Source organism: Pholcus phalangioides, unplaced genomic scaffold, assembly GCF_987345545.1.
Source record: "Pholcus phalangioides strain wild (caught in Gottingen) unplaced genomic scaffold, Ppha-v1.0 ptg000005l_1, whole genome shotgun sequence".
NCBI classification, from domain to species: domain Eukaryota; kingdom Metazoa; phylum Arthropoda; class Arachnida; order Araneae; family Pholcidae; genus Pholcus; species Pholcus phalangioides.
In genome coordinates, this window is record NW_028301598.1 from 15083525 (window position 1) to 15089524 (window position 6000).

The window sequence follows — 6000 nt, forward strand, 5'->3', positions numbered from 1 at the left end:
TTGTCATCAGCTGGTATACAAGATAATACATTAAACTGGTTTAAAAATATTACTTTAATAGATAACAAGCAGTTAAAATAAAGAAATCATATAGTTAAAATCATAGAAGTTAAAAAAAAAGTGTCCCCCAGGGATCTGTCCTCGGACAGATATTATTTCTTATTTACATAAGTGACATATTCAAACTAAATATAAATCGTAAATTAATCTCATTCGGAGACGACAGAATACAAAATGTTGAAGATACCAAAACTGCAAATTTACTAAAAAAAAGTCGAAGAGGACCTACACAAAATCAACACTTGGCTTAAGAAAAATAAACTTGAATTAAATATACAAAAAAACAAATATATTTGCTTAAAAACAAGAAATATGACAAGACAAACAATTTTTTTTACCATCAGAGGGTTTGTAAAACTTCCTTAAAGAAGGAATTTCCCACTATTCCCCCATTTACGACTTGTGATGTCATTTCGAAAGGGGGAAAAAACAAATTCCTCAGGAATTGTTTTTAGAAGCGTCTTTCTAAATGAAGCAGTGAATTTTTAGGGACAATTAGGGATTTTTTATGACTCGTAAAAATTCGGGAGATTTAAAAACTTTTCAGGAGGTCGAGAGATGAAGCTAAAAATCGAGACTCCCGGAAAATTCAAGAGACTTGGGAACTATGCAACAGGTAAAATGTCTAAGGTGGCTGAGAAAAAGGTGCCCATAATAAATATGTCATAATTTCTAAAAAACTAAAAACGATATATAGGCCTATATAATAAAATATTATACAACACCCATAAAAAATATTTATACTTGTCTTATTCTAAGCATGGATAGCTTCTTAATTTACCCCAACATGTTTATCGAGATATGTCAATATTTGTTGCACCACTGTCATTTTCTGCACCATACAAAAGCTAATTAGAGCAGGACTAACAACTTATTGCAGATTCCAAGCAGTTTTGTTTTTTACACTCACAGAGAGGTTACTACATTAACTCTTCAGTGTGGGACTTCCTGCTGTAGCAATCTTTTTCTGAGGCAATGTTGCTGTTTCTGTTACCCCCAGCTTCATGAAAGTTTCTGACAACGATGAACCAGGTATCAAACTAGCGACACCTCTAAACATCCATTGGTATTTTAGGCAGGGTTGGTAAAAAAAATGGTTTTTTTGGTTTAAACTAGGTTTTTTTGGTTTAAACCGGTTTTTTTTTTGTTTTAAATAGTATTAACATTAAAAACAATGAAATTTCTGAAAAATCATTCAAACTTGTAATAATTAACTAAAATAAAATGTTTATTAATGCAATTAACACTATTCCCATGCTAATTAATCAATAAATATTTATTACATTTTAACAAAAACCACTTTGCCATTTAATTATTTTTTGCTTAACTCAATGGATTACTGTGTGTTTGAAAATTCTTTTAATGTTATTATTAATCATATAATATATAAAGGTTTTTCTCCAGTTACTTCCAGTATACTTAATTACAAAGCTATTTTGCAAAAAGTAATATAAATTAGGTGAATATAATGCATTTAATGAAGCATAAATTGATTATAACTAAGGTTCTGATTTCAAAATACTGTAAAAAAAGAGCGATTGTCAGAATGACTTGAAAATTGACATGAATATTCCTGAAAAAATTCAATTTTATTTGATAAAGGGGAAAAAATACTCAAAAATGTAAAATTAATGACATCATCCAACACGTGGGAAATTTGCTTGCAGAATGGAAACGATAGCCAGTCATGGGAAAATTATAACATAATTATAGCATTGCACGAGTCCGTAATTCACGGAAACATCACAAAAAAAAATGAAGTAATTGAACAAATAGTAAATAACTACAACTTACTCAAAAAATGTTAAATATGTTGTCCACCGCGTGTTCTGGCTATGAGGCTGAAAGCACAAATATTCTTGTTCAACAGCAGAATCGGAGTATGCCATGGTCATAATGTGGATGTGCTTGCAATTCAGCTTTATTAAACCAAACGCGCCCCCTTTCCCCCGTTCATATTCCTGAGGAATGAGGAACTTCTAACATATAGGGAATGTGCTGGAGATTACAATTCACCAAAGTTTGCAATCTGACCACTGTTTATAACATTTTGAGGTACCCCCACAGCCAGAAGTTACAAGGGTTAAGGTGCATCCTGTCAAAATGGGTCTTCAGCAGCTGCTTTGCTGGTATTGCAATGTGCATCTTGATAGAAGTTCTATCCACACACTGATGCTGTGGAAGTGCCGAAATGATGTGGTTGCACAAAATAGATTATACTGCTGGCCAAGTACAGCATCGTCTACTTGCACAATTTGCACTTTTTTCTTTTGCGAAAGAAACTTCCATTGCTTCAGGAGTATCCATGCAAATTTTCAGGTCATTCTGATCAGTACTTATTGTATAGTTTTGGAATCAAAACTTAAATTATAATCACCCTGTATATAGCTGATTATTTTTTATAAATCTGTTACTACTATACAGTAGAACCTTGATTAACTGGGCTTAACAGTGTGTGTGTGAAATTATAAAAAAAACAACTATTGAATATTAAGACTGGGAGATATACAGTAGGAAATGTGCTACTTCTTATGGGAATGAAAATGTATGTGAGGTAATGTAACAACTAGTACACTACTCTTTGTCCTTTAAGGACAGCTGGTGTCTTTATTGGATTATAGGAACACTTGCCCCTAGCATGATGGTGTCACTACTGTAGCTGCTTCTTTGTGAAGGGAAAAAGAAACCCTGTGAGATATGTAATACACCACTACATTTAGATGTGTGATGCAATCCTTATTCATGAATTTGCTAAAGATAGAGCATCAGAATGTAGCCAAAGGTTAGAAAATGTTGTAAGAATGAGAAATTTTGGCTTTTGTATATAACTTTAAATAACTAAGATACTTCATATGAAATATATATATAATCTGGCCACTTTTATGAGACTTTTTGAAAAAAACCACTTATAAAATCTTATGTCATTTAAAGATATACCGTCAGAATGTACCCCAAGGATATAAAATGAGGTAAAAATGAAACATTTTGGCTAATAATGAACAAATATGATATTTTTCAGGGAAAAAAAATGATATTTAGGCCACTTTTATCTGATTTTTTGAAAAAAACCAAAGTAGTTTTTTTAGAAAAACCAGTTGGTTAAAACCATGGTTTAAACCAAACAACCCTGATTTTAGGCAAGCCTATATTATCGACCTGGACTACCACGCCCAAATACCAAGAGATGGAAATAAAAAAAGTAATGGATAAACATATGACACATATAAGTTTATCTTTAAATGCTACATTAGACATAAAATAAATATTATTTGGAAATATGCTATAGGAATAAATTTTATTTACTTTAGGTTGGATTATTTTTTACATACCATCTTCATAATCAGCTTGTCAAATGGAAACCAGTTATTGGAAATGTAGCTATTGTTGTTCATAAGTAGAAAATAAGATGATGCACCAACAAACTTGGAAAGCTATGAGAATATTATACATATGAACATTCAGGATCGAAGAATATAAAACAAAACATAAATTGCGCATGTTAACTAAATGTTTCTCTAACACTTCTGAAAATGTTTCTAAAATACTTTTTTGAAAGGGAAAATTTACAAGGAAAATGTGCAATATCGACTTTAGTTAGCTTGATCGTTATGGTTGCCCCTTATTACTGCATCAATGGATCTACAATCAGATATATTGTAAAAAAAACTGAAAATTTGATTGGCTGTTGTCATAGCGACACCTGTGAAATCTTCGCATGAACTAAACACGATCTACACATGTCTCTAGTAAAAACAATTATTTTTATGTGGTTGCGATTAAAAAGGTATGCAACTGATATATTGCATTACTGGTATGTCATAGAGGTCACAGTTACATTCAAAGTTCTTTGAATACCAGATAATGGCTCTGAACCCAATATCTAGCATTCAGCAACTTGTTCGGTAGTTGTATCAACATTTATAGCTTGATATCCCTTGAAGACCAGGAAATTTTTGAAACATGAATGTTTGTTAAATATTTCACCTGTATGATCCTTCAAGCTTGGACTGAAAGGGCTATACACTAGGCATTACTCTATAATGATTGTGCAAGCTATCAAAAGAAAACGTAAATGCACAAACCTTCTCAAAACATGGGAGAACATCACCATATCCTGGCATTAGTGCCATTGCTAGAACTGTGAAATCCAATAAAGATAGAAACTGTCAACTTATGTTGAGACTTTTGAATGAAACTGTGTGTCAGAGGTCAGATGCATTTATATGGCACCATCGGAGGAGGTTATGAATGAAAGCTAACAGATCAATAGAGAAAGGTTCAATGATGTAGACATAGATGAAATTGGAGCATTCACCCAGGAGGACTTGCTGTGTGAGATTTTCTCTCATGCCGTAAAATATTTCACTTCCCGCTCAAAACTAAAAAAAGTCAGTTTTCTCTCGTCTTGATAATCAGTGCGCTTTAAGTGGCAGTAAGGATCAGTTTGTCACATACAGTCCACGCGAGTGTGAGTTATTTTCCACACCCAAGTTCTCGGCACTAACAAACCTAGTGAGTTCTCTAGCTTCTTCTAGAAGAAACTGACTGCACCTGAAATGATACCACATGATGATCAAGATGTAGAAAACAATCATTATAAGGAAGATAGACCAATAGCTTTTTCAAGTTGGTACAGAGTTTTTCCACTATAGACCCATCAATGACACGTTCAGCACATGAAGAATTAGTAGAGGAAGCATTGAAATTTAAACTGAAATAAAGAAGAAACACACATTATGGAGCTGATTTAGAAAATTATGCCAAGAATTAGTGAGCACCCCCCCCCCCCCCCACACACACACCTGCTACACTAGAACCAACATAAACGGGTGCGCGCGAGTTGAGTGGAATACAAATATTTATGGTTATTGCCTGTCACCCCCTCCCCTGAACGTAACTACCCCAAACACCGAGGGTATCAGTCCAATAAATGTGCACTACATAAGGGAAGGGAAAATAAATAAACACATGTTACCATGATTATACTCACGAAAACAGTCAGCAAGTGTTGACGATCGCATTGTTGAACGGAACAAACCTGTTGTCTCATGGCAAAGGAGATATATTAGGACCGAAACAACAACACCCATTGTTCGCTCTGACAACAGCAGCGGCCATCTTGGATTGTAGACAATGGCGGGATCGCAAAGACCCGCCACAAACGCCTTTAATATACGAATCCATATTTTGCGGAGGAGCAGATGGCGCTAAAAATATAGGAACGATGTCTGACATGACCTGATTTAATAGATGGCGCTAAAAATATATGAACGATGTCCGACATTATTTGTTTTAATAGATGGCGCTAAAATATGTGATATATCATAGGTGAAATTCATATTCTCTGCAACTACTTAGATGGCAGTACAAAATTTGATGAGTTGGAAATGCGATAGGAATATCAGGTGGCGCTAAAACATTTGATATAAACAACTTCTAACCATCTGAACTAAAATGAATAGGTGGCGCTGAAACACGATGTCTAAAGTTTTTTTGGGTATATATTTCTACTGCACGAAGTACTAGATGGCGCTAACAAATACGATAAAAACACAATGATATGCCTTTTTACGATTGAACAATAGATGGCAGTGTGAAATATTAATATATCTTATTCATTTATGACCGTTAAGCGACGCGCCGGTCTACTTTGCTCAGTAAATGGATTTCTTGATTCCTTATTTAGAGAAAGGTGGGGGAAGTAGTGCCTTAGCAAACGTTTTTTTCCTTCATTCGGTGTTACCTGGCAAAACTCGTCCTTACACCGAAAGCGTGTGAAAAGTTAATTGATGCAGAATTGTAATGCAAGCCCAGTTTAACTCAATCATACGCGTCAGATGGCGCTTCTGTTGCGTTGGAGCAGATGGATATCTGTGTTTACAAACATTAGTCCCCAAGCAACAAATATTATGTTCAGAGATCCCCTGAATTTTCGTCATT

General features: G+C 34.2%; 1 long non-coding RNA gene across 8 annotated transcripts in view; it reads right to left on the reverse strand.

Annotated features, from left to right (window-relative positions):
• The window catches only part of LOC149086349 (uncharacterized), a 98625-nt gene extending 93114 nt beyond the window's left edge, over positions 1-5511 (reverse strand). For 4 of the 8 annotated variants that reach the window (XR_016192698.1, XR_016192697.1, XR_016192699.1 and 1 more), the window contains exons 1-2: positions 5051-5507; positions 3390-3491 (exon numbers count right to left, since the gene is read on the reverse strand). This is a non-coding gene — a long non-coding RNA (uncharacterized LOC149086349). Of the gene's footprint in view, positions 1-3389; positions 3492-4142; positions 4824-5035 lie in introns of those variants that run through there. The other 4 variants (XR_016192696.1, XR_016192694.1, XR_016192695.1 and 1 more) reach the window with 2 other exon arrangements.
• Between the last annotated feature and the right edge of the window lie 489 nt (positions 5512-6000).